The sequence below is a fragment of the Ipomoea nil genome, unplaced genomic scaffold (assembly GCF_001879475.1).
Source record: "Ipomoea nil cultivar Tokyo-kokei standard unplaced genomic scaffold, Asagao_1.1 scaffold3170, whole genome shotgun sequence".
Lineage (NCBI taxonomy): Eukaryota > Viridiplantae > Streptophyta > Magnoliopsida > Solanales > Convolvulaceae > Ipomoea > Ipomoea nil.
Genome location: NW_017619598.1, coordinates 2,345,895 through 2,361,649, shown reverse-complemented (window position 1 = coordinate 2,361,649; position 15,755 = coordinate 2,345,895). Strand labels below are relative to the sequence as shown.

The 15,755-nt window shown below is 34.4% G+C and overlaps 6 non-coding genes across 6 annotated transcripts; all 6 read right to left on the bottom strand.

Annotated features, from left to right (window-relative positions):
- Nucleotides 1–1,972: 1,972 nt before the first annotated feature.
- On the bottom strand, nucleotides 1,973–2,044 carry TRNAH-GUG. The gene has a single exon. It is a non-coding gene; the product is annotated as a tRNA-His (tRNA).
- A 2,384-nt stretch (nucleotides 2,045–4,428) lies between these two features.
- TRNAH-GUG lies at nucleotides 4,429–4,500 on the bottom strand. Its single transcript has one exon. It is a non-coding gene; the product is annotated as a tRNA-His (tRNA).
- Nucleotides 4,501–10,984: 6,484 nt separating this feature from the next.
- TRNAH-GUG lies at nucleotides 10,985–11,056 on the bottom strand. Its single transcript has one exon. It is a non-coding gene; the product is annotated as a tRNA-His (tRNA).
- A 1,120-nt stretch (nucleotides 11,057–12,176) lies between these two features.
- Nucleotides 12,177–12,248, bottom strand: TRNAH-GUG. Its single transcript has one exon. It is a non-coding gene; the product is annotated as a tRNA-His (tRNA).
- A 1,192-nt stretch (nucleotides 12,249–13,440) lies between these two features.
- TRNAH-GUG lies at nucleotides 13,441–13,512 on the bottom strand. The gene has a single exon. It is a non-coding gene; the product is annotated as a tRNA-His (tRNA).
- A 1,183-nt stretch (nucleotides 13,513–14,695) lies between these two features.
- TRNAH-GUG lies at nucleotides 14,696–14,767 on the bottom strand. The gene has a single exon. It is a non-coding gene; the product is annotated as a tRNA-His (tRNA).
- Between the last annotated feature and the right edge of the window lie 988 nt (nucleotides 14,768–15,755).

The following is a 15,755-nucleotide window of genomic DNA, read 5'->3' as shown; positions in this document are numbered from 1 at the left end:
TGTAATATCCCATCCGTCCAATATTCCCTTCAGCCAACGATTTTTTAGAACGTTTCAAATTCTCATATTTTTCATCCCGTCCATCCAATATTTCTTTCCAACAATTTTTTTTTAAGTTCAACCCCAATCATATATAAAATACATTGTCTAGGGTGAAACTTTTATTTATTTGTTTTAAGTTTCTTAACAACATATAATTCCTAATATTGATTTATACGGTATTCATACCCGGCACTTCGTAGGGAAATTTGGGCTAGGATTTTGCAGTTGGCTGGACCTCTAAGGTGCTTACGGTACTGACGAGTGAGTAGTGAAAGAGGTGAGAGAATTGGTATATATTGATTAGTTTTGATTGACACTGGAGGTAATCCCAATCATGTTGGTCGAACAGTTGGCGAATCAGAATTGTCAATTGGCATTCTCGGTTTGAACTGACCAACTACCTTCTTATGATCCTTTGCCAGATATAAAAACAAGACAATCACAAGGCGTGATAATAAACCCATAACGTTATTATAAATTTGAAAATAATATAAATATAAATATAAAAACGTTATCGTATATCATTCACACTTGAGTGAATCAGCCACCTTCTTGTGATTCTTCCGTCACCCAAAATGTTGTTATCGTCAATCGCATTTCCATTTTTTTTAAAACAACAAAAAAAAAAAAAAAAAAAAAAAAAACAAGTACAGTGATGTGGCTGCTGGGATTCGAGCCCAGGGGTCTCCACGGCCACAACGTGGAATTCTTACCACTAAACTACAGCCACTGTTCAGCCCAAGTCTCTTTGTATCACTGGAAGCTATATAAATGGCGATTTCAAGTCCGCTAATTCTGCTCTTCGGCCTTGTTCGTTTTGTGCTTCTATTTGCTTCTGTACTTTTGTTTTTAGCATTTCTTGATTGCGCATTTGATTTTTCATAGTGTCCTGATATTCTGTTTAATTATTTGGTAGATGTCTCTGCTGTCATTTTGTTTTGCTAGTCTTTTTAGAACATTTCAAATTCTCAAATTTATTATCCCATCCATCTAGTATTTCCTTCCGCAAATAATTTTTGACAACGTTTCAATTTCTTAAATTTCTCATCCCATCCATTCAATATTCACTTCCGCAAACGATTTTTGAGAACGTTTCAAGTTCTCAGATTTATAATCCCATTCATTCGATATTCCCTTTCACCAAAGATTTCTGAGAACATTTCAAGTTCGAAAATTTATTATCACGTACATCCAGTATTTTCTTCCCCCAAAGATTTTTGAGAACGTTTCAAGTTCTCAAATGTAATATCCCATCCGTCCAATATTCCCTTCAGCCAACGATTTTTTAGAACGTTTCAAATTCTCATATTTTTCATCCCGTCCATCCAATATTTCTTTCCAACTATTTTTTTTTAAGTTCAACCCCAATCATATATAAAATACATTGTCTAGGGTGAAACTTTTATTTATTTGTTTTAAGTTTCTTAACAACATATAATTCCTAATATTGATTTATACGGTATTCATACCCGGCACTTCGTAGGGAAATTTGGGCTAGGATTTTGCAGTTCACTGGACCTCTAAGGTGCTTACGGTAATGACTAGTGAGTAGTGAAAGAGGTGAGAGAATTGGTATATATTGGTTAGTTTTGATTGACACTGGAGGTAATCCCAATCAAGTTGGTCGAACAGTTGGCGAATCAGAATTGTCAATTGGCATTCTCGGTTTGAACTGACCAACTACCTTCTTATGATCCTTTGCCAGATATAAAAACAAGACAATCACAAGGCGTGATAATAAACCCATAACGTTATTATAAATTTGAAAATAATATAAATATAAATATAAAAACGTTATCGTATATCATTCACACTTGAGTGAATCAGCCACCTTCTTGTGATTCTTCCGTCACCCAAAATGTTGTTATCGTCAATCGCATTTCCATTTTTTTTAAAACAACAAAAAAAAAAAAAAAAACAAGTACAGTGATGTGGCTGCTGGGATTCGAGCCCAGGTCTCCACGGCCACAACGTGGAATTCTTACCACCAAACTACAGCCACTGTTCAGCCCAAGTCTCTTTGTATCACTGGAAGCTATATAAATGGCGATTTCAAGTCCGCTAATTCTGCTCTTCGGCCTTGTTCGTTTTGTGCTTCTATTTTCTTCTGTACTTTTGTTTTTAGCATTTCCTTGTTGCGCATTTGATTTTTCATAGTGTCTTGATATTCTGTTTAATTATTTGGTAGATGTCTCTGCTGTCGTTTTGTTTTGCTAGTCTTTTGAGAACATTTCAAATTCTCAAATTTATTATCCCATCCATCTAGTATTTCCTTCCGCAAATAATTTTTGACAACGTTTCAATTTCTTAAATTTCTCATCCCATCCATTCAATATTCACTTCCGCAAAAGATTTTTGAGAACGTTTCAAGTTCTCAGATTTATAATCCCATTCATTCGATATTCCCTTTCACCAAAGATTTCTGAGAACATTTCAAGTTCGAAAATTTATTATCACGTCCATCCAGTATTTTCTTCCGCCAAAGATTTTTGAGAATGTTTCAAGTTCTCAAATGTAATATCCCATCCGTCCAATATTCCCTTCAGCCAACGATTTTTTAGAACGTTTCAAATTCTCATATTTTTCATCCCGTCCATCCAATATTTCTTTCCAACTATTTTTTTTTAAGTTCAACCCCAATCATATATAAAATACATTGTCTAGGGTGAAACTTTTATTTATTTGTTTTAAGTTTCTTAACAAAATATAATTCCTAATATTGATTTATACTGCATTCATACCCTGCACTTCGTAGGGAAATTTGGGCTAGGATTTTGCAGTTGACTGGACCTCTAAGGTGCTTACGGTAATGACTAGTGAGTAGTGAAAGAGGTGAGAGAATTGGTATATATTGGTTAGTAATCAAGTTGGTTGAACAGTTGGCGAATCAGAATTGTCAATTGGCATTCTCGGTTTGAACTGACCAACTACCTTCTTATGATCCTTTGCCAGATATAACAACAAGACAATCACAAGGCGTGATAATAAACCCATAACATTATTATAAATTTAAAAATAATATAAATATAAATATAAAAACGTTATCGTATATCATTCACACTTGAGTGAATCAGCTACCTTCTTGTAATTCTTCCGTCACCCAAAATGTTGTTATCGTCAATCGCATTTCCATTTTGTTTAAAACAACAAAATAAAACATGTAGAGTGATGTGGCTACTAGGATTCAAGCCCAGGTCTCCACGGCCACAACGTGGAATTCTTACCACTAAACTACAACCACTGTTCGACCCAAGTCACTTTGTATCACTGGAAGCTATATAACTGGCGATTTCAAGTCCGCTTATTCTGCTCTTCTGCCTTGTTCGTTTTGTGCTTCTATTTGCTTCTGTACTTTTGTTTTTAGCATTTCTTGATTGCGCATTTGATTTTTCATAGTGTCCTGATATTCTGTTTAATTATTTGGTAGATGTCTCTGCTGTCATTTTGTTTTGCTAGTCTTTTTAGAACATTTCAAATTCTCAAATTTATTATCCCATCCATCTAGTATTTCCTTCCGCAAATAATTTTTGACAACGCTTCAATTTCTTAAATTTCTCATCCCATCCATTCAATATTCACTTCCGCAAAAGATTTTTGAGAACGTTTCAAGTTCTCAGATTTATAATCCCATTCATTCGATATTCCCTTTCACCAAAGATTTCTGAGAACATTTCAAGTTCGAAAATTTATTATCACGTACATCCAGTATTTTCTTCCGCCAAAGATTTTTGAGAACGTTTCAAGTTCTCAAATGTAATATCCCATCCGTCCAATATTCCCTTCAGCCAACGATTTTTTAGAACGTTTCAAATTCTCATATTTTTCATCCCGTCCATCCAATATTTCTTTCCAACTATTTTTTTTTTAAGTTCAACCCCAATCATATATAAAATACATTGTCTAGGGTGAAACTTTTATTTATTTGTTTTAAGTTTCTTAACAACATATAATTCCTAATATTGATTTATACGGTATTCATACCCGGCACTTCGTAGGGAAATTTGGGCTAGGATTTTGCAGTTCACTGGACCTCTAAGGTGCTTACGGTAATGACTAGTGAGTAGTGAAAGAGGTGAGAGAATTGGTATATATTGGTTAGTTTTGATTGACATTGGAGGTAATCCCAATCAAGTTGGTCGAACAGTTGGCGAATCAGAATTGTCAATTGGCATTCTCGGTTTGAACTGACCAACTACCTTTTTATGATCCTTTGCCAGATATAACAACAAGACAATCACAAGGCGTGATAATAAACCCATAACGTTATTATAAATTTGAAAATAATATAAGTATAAATATAAAAACGTTATCGTATATCATTCACACTTGAGTGAATCAGCTACCTTCTTGTGATTCTTCCGACAACAAAAAACACAAGTACAGTGATGTGGCTGCTGGGATTCGAGCCCAGGTCTCAACGGCCACAACGTGGAATTCTTACCACTAAACTACAGCCACTGTTCGGCCCAAGTCTCATTGTATCACTAGAAGATATATAACTGGCGATTTCAAGTCCGCTTATTCTGCTCTTCTGCCTTGTTCGTTTTGTGCTTCTATTTTCTTCTGTACTTTTGTTTTGAGCATCTCCTGATTGCGCATATGATTTTTCATAGTGTCCTGATATTCTGTTTAATTATTTGGTAGATGTCTCTGCTGTCGTTTTGTTTTGCTAGTCTTTTGAGAACATTTCAAATTCTCAAATTTATTATCCCATCCATCTAGTATTTCCTTCCGCAAATAATTTTTGAGAGCATTTCAATTTCATAAATTTCTCATCCCATCCATTCAATATTCCCTTCCGCCAATGATTTTTGAGAACGTTTCAAGTTCTCAGATTTATAATCTCATTCATTCGATATTCCCTTCCAGCAAAGATTTCTTAGAAAATTTCAAGTTCTAAAATTTATTATCACATTCATCCAGTATTTTCTTCCGCCAAAGATTTTTGAGAACGTTTCAAGTTCTCTAATGTAATATCCCATTCATCCAATATTCCCTTCAGCCAAAGATTTTTGAGAACGTTTCAAGTTCTCAGATTTATAATCCCATTCATTCGATATTCCCTTCCACCAAAGATTTCTGAGAACATTTCAAGTTCTAAAATTTATTATCACATCCATCAAGTATTTTCATCCGCCAAAGATTTTTGAGAACGTTTCAAGTTCTCAAATGTAATATCCCATCCGTCCAATATTCCCTTCAGCCAACGATTTTTTAGAACGTTTCAAATTCTCATATTTTTCATCCCGTCCATCCAATATTTCTTTCCATCTATTTTTTTTTAAAGTTCAACCCCAATCATATATAAAATACATTGTCTAGGGTGAAACTTTTGTTTATTTGTTTTAAGTTTCTTAACCAAAATATAATTCCTTATATCGATTTATACGGCATTCATACACTGCACTTCGTAGGGAAATTTGGGCTAGGATTTTGTAGTTGGCTGGACCTCTAAGGTGCGTACGGTAATGACTAGTGAGTAGTGAAAGAGGTGGGAGAATTGGTATATATTGGTTAGTTTTGATTGACATTGGAGGTAATCCCAATCATGTTGGTCGAACAGTTGGCGAATCAGAATTGTCAATTGGCATTCTCGGTTTGAACTGACAAACTACCTTCTTATGATCCTTTGCCAGATATAACAGCAAGACAATCACAAGGCATGATAATAAACCCATAACTTTATTATAAATTTGAAAATAATATAAATATAAATATAAAATCGTTATCGTATATCATTCACACTTGAGTGAATCAGCTACCTTCTTGTGATTCTTCCGACACCCAAAATGTTGTAATCGTCAATCGCATTTCCATTTTGTTTAAAACAACAAAAAAAAAAAAAACAAGTACAGTGATGTGGCTACTGGGATTCGAGCCCAAGTCTCCACGGCCACAACGTGGAATTCTTACCACTAAACTACAGCCACTGTTCGGCCTAAGTCTCTTTGTATCACTGGAAGCTATATAACTGGCGATTTCAAGTCCGCTAATTCTGCTCTTCGGCCTTGTTCATTTTGTGCTTCTATTTTCTTCTGTACATTTGTTTTTAGCATTTCCTTATTAAGATTTTGATTTTTCATAGTGTCTTGATATTCTGTTTAATTATTTGGTAGATGTCTCTGCTGTCGTTTTTTTTTGCTAGTCTTTTGAGAACATTTCAAATTCTCAAATTTATTATCCCATCCATCTAGTATTTCCTTCCACAAATAATTTTTGACAACATTTCAATTTCTTAAATTTCTCATCCCATCCATTCAACATTCCCTTCAGCCAACGATTTTTGAGAACGTTTCAAGTTCTCAGATTTATAATCTCATTCATTCGATATTCCCTTCCACCAAAGATTTCTGAGAATATTTCAAGTTCTAAAATTTATTATCACATCCATCCAGTATTTTCTTCCGCCAAAGATTTTTTAGAACCTTTCAAGTTCTCAAATGTAATATCCCATCCGTCCAATATTCCCTTCAGCCAACGATTTTTTAGAACGTTTCAAATTCTCATATTTTTCATCCCATCCATCCTATATTTCTTTCCATCAATTTTTTTTTTAAAGTTCAACCCCAATCATATATCAAATACATTGTCTAGGGTGAAACTTTTATTTATTTGTTTTAAGTTTCTTAACAAAATATAATTCCTAATATTTATTTATACGGCATTCATACCCTGCACTTCGTAGGGAAATTTGGGCTAGGATTTTGCAGTTGACTGGACCTCTAAGGTGCTTACGGTAATGACTAGTGAGTAGTGAAAGAGGTGAGAGAATTGGTATATATTGGGTTAGTTTTGATTGACATTGGAGGTAATCCCAATCAAGTTGGTCGAACAGTTGGCGAATCAGAATTGTCTATTGGCATTCTCGGTTTGAACTGACCAACTACCTTCTTATGATCCTTTGCCATATATAACAACAAGACAATCACAAGGCGTGATAATAAACCCATAACGTTATTATATATTTGAAAATAATATAAATATAAATATAAAAACGTTATCGTATATCATTCACACTTGAGTGAATCAGCTACCTTCTTGTGATTCTTCCGTCACCCAAAATGTTGTTATCGTCAATCGCATTTCCATTTTGTTTTAAACAACAAAAAAAAAAACAAGTACAGTGATGTGGCTGTTGGGATTCGAGCCCAGGTCTCCACGACCACAACGTGGAATTCTTACCACTAAATTACAGCCACTGTTCGGCCCAAGTCTCTTTGTATCACTAGAAGCTATATAACTGGCGATTTCAAGTCCGCTAATACTGCTCTTCGGCCTTGTTCGTTTTGTGCATCTATTTTCTTCCGTACTTTTGTTTTCAGCATTTCCTGATTGCGCATTTGATTTTTCATAGTGTCTTGATATTTTGTTTAATTATTTGGTAGATGTCTCTGATGTCGTTTTGTTTTGCTAGTCTTTTGAGAACATTTCAAATTCTCATATTTATTATCCCATCCATCTAGTATTTCCTTCCGCAAATAATTTTTGACAACGTTTCAATTTCTTAAATTTCTCATCCCATCCATTCAATATTCCCTTCCGCCAAAGATTTTTGAGAACGTTTCAAGTTCTCAGATTTATAATCCCATTCATTCGATATTCCCTTCCACCAAAGATTTCTGAGAACATTTCAAGTTCTAAAATTTATTATCACATCCATCAAGTATTTTCTTCCGCCAAAGATTTTTTAGAACGTTTCAAGTTCTCAAATGTAATATCCCATCCGTCCAATATTCCCTTCAGCCAACGATTTTTTAGAACGTTTCAAATTCTCATATTTTTCATCCCGTCCATCCAATATTTCTTTCCATCTATTTTTTTTTAAAGTTCAACCCCAATCATATATAAAATACATTGTCTAGGGTGAAACTTTTATTTATTTGTTTTAAGTTTCTTAACCAAAATATAATTCCTTATATCGATTTATACGGCATTCATACACTGCACTTCGTAGGGAAATTTGGGCTAGGATTTTGTAGTTGGCTGGACCTCTAAGGTGCGTACGGTAATGACTAGTGAGTAGTGAAAGAGGTGGGAGAATTGGTATATATTGGTTAGTTTTGATTGACATTGGAGGTAATCCCAATCAAGTTGGTCGAACAGTTGGCGAATCAGAATTGTCAATTGGCATTCTCGGTTTGAACTGACAAACTACCTTCTTATGATCCTTTGCCAGATATAACAGCAAGACAATCACAAGGCGTGATAATAAACCCATAACGTTATTATAAATTTGAAAATAATATAAATATAAATATAAAATCGTTATCGTATATCATTCACACTTGAGTGAATCAGCAACCTTCTTGTGATTCTTCCGACACCCAAAATGTTGTTATCGTCAGTCGCATTTCCATTTTGTTTAAAACAACAAAAAAAAAAAAAAAAAAAAAACAAGTACAGTGATGTGGCTACTGGGATTCATGCCCAAGTCTCCACGGCCACAACGTGGAATTCTTACCACTAAACTACAGCCACTGTTCGGCCTAAGTCTCTTTGTATCACTGGAAGCTATATAACTGGCGATTTCAAGTCCGCTAATTCTGCTCTTCGGCCTTGTTCGTTTTGTGCTTCTATTTTCTTCTGTACTTTTGTTTTTAGCATTTCCTTATTGCGCATTTGATTTTTCATAGTGTCTTGATATTCTGTTTAATTATTTGGTAGATGTCTCTGCTGTCGTTTTGTTTTGCTAGTCTTTTGAGAACATTTCAAATTCTCAAATTTATTATCCCATCCATCTAGTATTTCCTTCCACAAATAATTTTTGACAACATTTCAATTTCTTAAATTTCTCATCCCATCCATTCAACATTCCCTTCCGCCAACGATTTTTGAGAACGTTTCAAGTTCTCAGATTTATAATCCCATTCATTCGATATTCCCTTCCACCAAAGATTTCTGAGAATATTTCAAGTTCTAAAATTTATTATCACATCCATCCAGTATTTTCTTCCGCCAAAGATTTATGAGAACCTTTCAAGTTCTCAAATGTAATATCCCATCCGTCCAATATTCCCTTCAGCCAACGATTTTTTAGAACCTTTCAAATTCTCATATTTTTCATCCTGTCCATCCAATATTTCTTTCCATCTATTTTTTTTAAAGTTCAACCCCAATCATATATAAAATACATTGTCTAGGGTGAAACTTTTATTTAATTTTTTAAGGTTCTTAACAAAAATATAATTCCTAATATTGATCTATATGGCATTCATACCCTGCACTTCGTAGGGAAATTTGGGCTAGTATTTTGCAGTTGACTGGACCTCTAAGGTGCTTACGGTAATGACTAGTGAGTAGTGAAAGAGGTGAGAGAATTGGTATATATTGGGTTAGTTTTGATTGACATTGGAGGTAATCCCAATCAAGTTGGTCAAACAGTTGGCGAATCCGAATTGTCTATTGGCATTCTCGGTTTGAACTGACCAACTACCTTCTTATGATCCTTTGCCATATATAACAACAAGACAATCACAAGGCGTGATAATAAACCTATAACGTTATTATAAATTTGAAAATAATATAAATATAAATATGAAAACGTTATCGTATATCATTCACACTTGAGTGAATCAGCTACCTTCTTGTGATTCTTCCGTCACCCAAAATGTTGTTATCGTCAATCGCATTTCCATTTTGTTTAAAACAACAACAAAAAAAAAACAAGTACAGTGATGTGGCTGCTGGGATTCAAGCCCAGGTCTCCACGGCCACAACGTGGAATTCTTACCACTAAACTACAACCACTGTTCGGCCCAAATCTCTTTGTATCACTGGAAGCTATATAACTGGCGATTTCAAGTCCGCTAATTCTGCTCTTCGGCCTTGTTCGTTTTGTGCTTCTATTTTCTTCTGTACTTTTGTTTTTAGCATTTCCTGATTTCGCATTTGATTTTTCATAGTGTCTTGATATTCTGTTTAATTATTTGGTAGATGTCTCTGCTGTCATTTTGTTTTGCTAGTCTTTTGAGAACATTTAAAATTCTCAAATTTATTATCCCATCCATCTGGTATTTCCTTCCGCAAATAATTTTTGACAACGTTTCAATTTCTTAAATTTCTCATCCCATCCATTTAATATTCCCTTCCGCCAAAGATTTTTGAGAACGTTTCAAGTTCACAGATTTATAATCCCATTCATTCGATATTCCCTTCCACCAAAGATTTCTGAGAACATTTCAAGTTCTAAAATTTATTTTCACATCCACCCAGTATTTTCTTCCGCCAAAGATTTTTGAGAACGTTTCAAGTTCTCAAATGTAATATCCCATCCGTCAAATATTCCCTTCAGCCAACGATTTTTTAGAACGTTTCAAATTCTCATATTTTTCATCCCGTCCATCCAATATTTCTTTCCATCTATTTTTTTTTAAAGTTCAACCCCAATCATATATAAAATACATTGTCTTGCGTGAAACTTTTGTTTATTTTTTTAAGTTTCTTAACAAAAATATAATTCCTAATATTGATTTATACGGCATTCGTACACTGCACTTCGTAGGGAATTTTGGGCTAGGATTTTGCAGTTCGCTGGACCTCTAAGGTGCGTACGGTAATGACTAGTGAGTAGTGAAAGAGGTGAGAGAATTGGTATATATTGGTTAGTTTTGATTGACATTGGAGGTATTCCCAATCAAGTTGGTCGAACAGTTGGCGAATCAGAATTGTAAATTGGCATTCTCGGTTTGAACTGACAAACTACCTTCTTATGATCCTTTGCCAGATATAACAACAAGACAATCACAAGGCGTGATAATAAACCCATAACTTTATTATAAATTTGAAAATAATATAAATATAAATATAAAATCGTTATCGTATATCATTCACACTTGAGTGAATCAGCTACCTACTTGTGATTCTTCCGTCACCCAAAATGTTGTTATCGTCAATCGCATTTCCATTTTGTTTAAAACAACAAAAAAAAAAACAAGTACAGTGATGTGGCTGCTGGGATTCGAGCCCAGGTCTCCACGGCCACAACGTGGAATTCTTACCACTAAACTACAGCCACTGTTCGGCTCAAGTCTCTTTGTATCACTGGAAGCTATATAACTGGGGATTTCAAGTCCGCTAATTCTGCTCTTCGGCCTTGTTCGTTTTGTGCTTCTATTTTCTTCTGTACTTTTGTTTTTAGCATTTCCTTATTGCGCATTTGATTTTTCATAGTGTCTTGATATTCTGTTTAATTATTTGGTAGATGTCTCTGCTGTCGTTTTGTTTTGCTAGTCTTTTGAGAACATTTCAAATTCTCAAATTTATTATCCCATCCATCTAGTATTTCCTTCTGCAAATAATTTTTGACAACGTTTCAATTTCTTAAATTTCTCATCCCATCCATTCAATATTCCCTTCCGCCAATGATTTTTGAGAACGTTTCAAGTTCTCAGATTTATATTCCCATTCATTCGATATTCCCTTCCACCAAAGATTTCTGAGAACATTTCAAGTTCTAAAATTTATTATCACATCCATCCAGTATTTTCATCCTCCAAAGATTTTTGAGAACGTTTCAAGTTCTCAAATGTAAAATCCCATCCGTCCAATATTCCCGTCAGCCAACGATTTTTTAGAACGTTTCAAATTCTCATATTTTTCAACGTTTCTGAGAACTTTTGTTTATTTGTTTTAAGTTTCTTAACAAAAATATAATTCCTAATATTGATTTATACAGAATTCATACACTGCACTTCGTAGGGAAATTTGGGCTAGGATTTTGCAGTTCGCTGGACCTCTAAGGTGCGTACGGTAATGACTAGTGCGTAGTGAAAGTGGTGAGAGAATTGGTATATATTGGTTAGTTTTGATTGACATTGGAGGTAATCCCAATCAAGTTGGTCGAACAGTTGGCGAATCAGAATTGTCAATTGGCATTCTCGGTTTGAACTGACAAACTACCTTCTTATGATCCTTTACCAGATATAACAACAAGACAATCACAAGGCGTGATAATAAACCCATAACGTTATTATAAATTTGAAAAAAATATAAATATAAATATAAAATCGTCATCGTATATCATTCACATTGAGTGAATCAGCTACCTTCTTCCCCCGTCACCAAAAATGTTGTTATCGTCAATCGCATTTCCATTTTGTTTAAAACAACAAAAAAAAAAAAAGCAGGTACAGTGATGTGGCTGCTGGGATTCGAGCCCAGGTCTCCACGGCCACAACGTGGAATTCTTACCACTAAATTACAGCCACTGTTCGACCCATGTCTCTTTGTATCACTGGAAGCTATATAACTGGCGATTTCAAGTCCGCTAATTCTGCTCTTCGGCCTTGTTCGTTTTGTGCTTCTATTTTCTTATGTACTTTTGTTTTTAGCATTCCCTTATTGCGCATTTGATTTTTCATAGTGTCTTGATATTCTGTTTAATTATTTGTTAGATGTATCTGCTGTCGTTTTGTTTTGCTAGTCTTTTGAGAACATTTCAAATTCTCAAATTTATTATCCCATCCATCTAGTATTTCCTTCCGCAAATAATTTTTGACAACGTTTCAATTTCTTAAATTTCTCAACCCATCCATTCACTATTCCCTTCCGCCAAAGATTTTTGAGAACGTTTCAAGTTCTCAGATTTATAATCCCATTCATTCGATATTCCCTTTCACCAAAGATTTCTGAGAACATTTCAAGTTCTAAAATTTATTATCACATCCATCCAGTATTTTCTTCCGCCAAAGATTTTTGAGAACGTTTCAAGTTCTCAAATGTAATATCCCATCCGTCCAATATTCCCTTCAGCCAACGATTTTTTAGAACGTTTCAAATTCTCATATTTTTCATCCCGTCCATCCAATATTTCTTTCCATCTATTTTTTTATAAAGTTCAACCCCAATCATATATAAAATACATTGTCTGGGGTTAAACTTTTATTTATTTTTTTTAAGTATCTTAACAAAATATAATTCCTAATATTGATTTATACGGCATTCATACCCTGCACTTCGTAGGGAAATTTGGGCTAGGATTTTGCAGTTGACTGGACCTCTAAGGTGCTTACGGTAATGACTAGTGAGTAGTGAAAGAGGTGAGAGAATTGGTATATATTGGTTAGTTTTGATTGACATTGGAGGTAATCCCAATCAAGTTGGTCGAACAGTTGGCGAATCAGAATTGTCAATTGGCATTCTCGGTTTGAACTGACAAACTACCTTCTTATGATCCTTTGCCAGATATAACAACAAGACAGTCACAAGGCGTGATAATAAACCCATAACGTTATTATAAATTTTAAAATAATATAAATATAAATATAAAATCGTTATCGTATATCATTCACACTTGAGTGAATCAGCTACCTTCTTGTGATTCTTCCGTCACAAAAAATGTTGTTATCGTCAATCGCATTTCCATTTTGTTTAAAACAACAAAAAAAACAAATACAGTGATGTGGCTGCTGGGATTCGAGCCCAGGTCTCCACAGCCACAACGTGGAATTCTTACCACTAAACTACAGCCACTGTTCGGCTTAAGTCTCTTTGTATCACTGGAAGCTATATAACTGGCGATTTCAAGTCCGCTTATTCCGCTCTTCTGCGTTGTTCATTTTGTGCTTCTATTTTCTTCTGTACTTTTGTTTTTAGCATTTCCTTATTGCGCATTTGATTTTTCATAGTGTCTTGATATTCTGTTTAATTATTTGGTAGATGTCTCTGCTGTCGTTTTGTTTTGCTAGTCTTTTGAGAACATTTCAAATTCTCAAATTTATTATCCCATCCATCTAGTATTTCCTTCCGCAAATAATTTTTGACAACGTTTCAATGTATTAAATTTCTCATCCCATCCACCCTTCGGCCAAAGATTTTTTAGAACGTTTCAAGTTCTCAGATTTATAATCCCATTCATTCGATATTCCCTTCCACCAAAGATTTCTGAGAACATTTCAAGTTCTAAAATTTATTATCACATCCATCCAGTATTTTCTTCCGCCAAAGATTTTTGAGAACGTTTCAAGTTCTCAAATGTAATATCCCATCCGTCCAATATTCCTTTAAGCCAAAGATTTTTTAGAACGTTTCAAATTCTCATATATGTTATCCCGTCCATCCAATATTTCCTTCCAACTATTTTTTTTTAAAGTTCAACCCCAATCATATATAAAATACATTGTCTAGGGTGAAAGTTTTATCTATTTCTTTTAAGTTTCTTAACAAAATATAAATCCTAATATTTATTTATACGGCATTCATACCCTGCACTTCATAGGGAAATTTGGGCTAGGATTTTGCAGTTGACTGGACCTCTAAGGTGCTTACGGTAATGACTAGTGAGTAGTGAAAGAGGTGAGAGAATTGGTATATATTGGTTAGTTTTGATTGACATTGGAGGTAATCCCAATCAAGTTGGTCGAAGAGTTGGCTAATCAGAATTGTCTATTGGCATTATCGGTTTGAACTCACCAACTACCATCTTGTGATCCTTTGCCAGATATAACAACAAGAGAATCACAAGGCGTGATAATAAACCCATAACGTTATTATAAATTTGAAAATAATATAAATATAAATATAAAAATGTTATCGTATATCATTCACACTTGAGTGAATCAGCTACCTTCTTGTGATTCTTCCGTCACAAAAAATGTTGTTATCGTCAATCGCATTTCCATTTTGTTTAAAACAACAAAAAAAACAAGTACAGTGATGTGGCTGCTGGGATTCGAGCCCAGGTCTCCACGGCCACAACGTGGAATTCTTACCACTAAACTACAGCCACTGTTCAACCTAAGTCTCTTTGTATCACTGGAAGCTATATAACTGGCGATTTCAAGTCCGCTTATTCTGCTCTTCTGCGTTGTTCATTTTGTGCTTCTATTTTTTTCTGTACTTTTGTTTTTAGCATTTCCTTATTGTGCATTTGATTTTTCATAGTGTCTTGATATTCTGTTTAATTATTTGGTAGATGTCTCTGCTGTCGTTTTGTTTTGCTAGTCTTTTGAGAACATTTCAAATTCTCAAATTTATTATCCCATCCATCTAGTATTTCCTTCCGCAAATAATTTTTGACAACGTTTCAATGTCTTAAATTTCTCATCCCATCCATTCAATATTCCTTTCGGCCAAAGATTTTTTAGAACGTTTCAAGTTCTCAGATTTATAATCCCATTCATTCAATTCGATATTCCCTTCCACCAAAGATTTCTGAGAACATTTCAAGTTCTAAAATTTATTATCACATCCATCCAGTATTTTCTTCCGCCAAAGATTTTTGAGAACGTTTCAAGTTCTCAAATGTAATATCCCATCCGTCCAATATTCCCTTCAGCCAAAGATTTTTTAGAACGTTTCAAATTCTCATATTTTTCATCCCGTTCATCCAATATTTCCTTCCAACTATTTTTTTTTAAAGTTCAACCCCAATCATATATAAAATACATTGTCTAGGGTGAAACTTTTATTTATTTCTTTTAAGTTTCTTATCAAAATATAAATCCTAATATTTATTTATACGGCATTCATACCCTGCACGTCGTAGGGAAATTTGGGCTAGGATTTTGCAGTTGACAGGACCTCTAAGGTGCTTACGGTAATGACTAGTAAGTAGTGAAAGAGGTGAGAGAATTGGTATATATTAGTTAGTTTTGATTGATATTGGAGGTAATCCCAATCAAGTTGGTTGAACAGTTGGCGAATCAGAATTGTCTATTGGCATTCTCGGTTTGAACTGACCAACTACCATCTTATGATCCTTTGCCAGATATAAC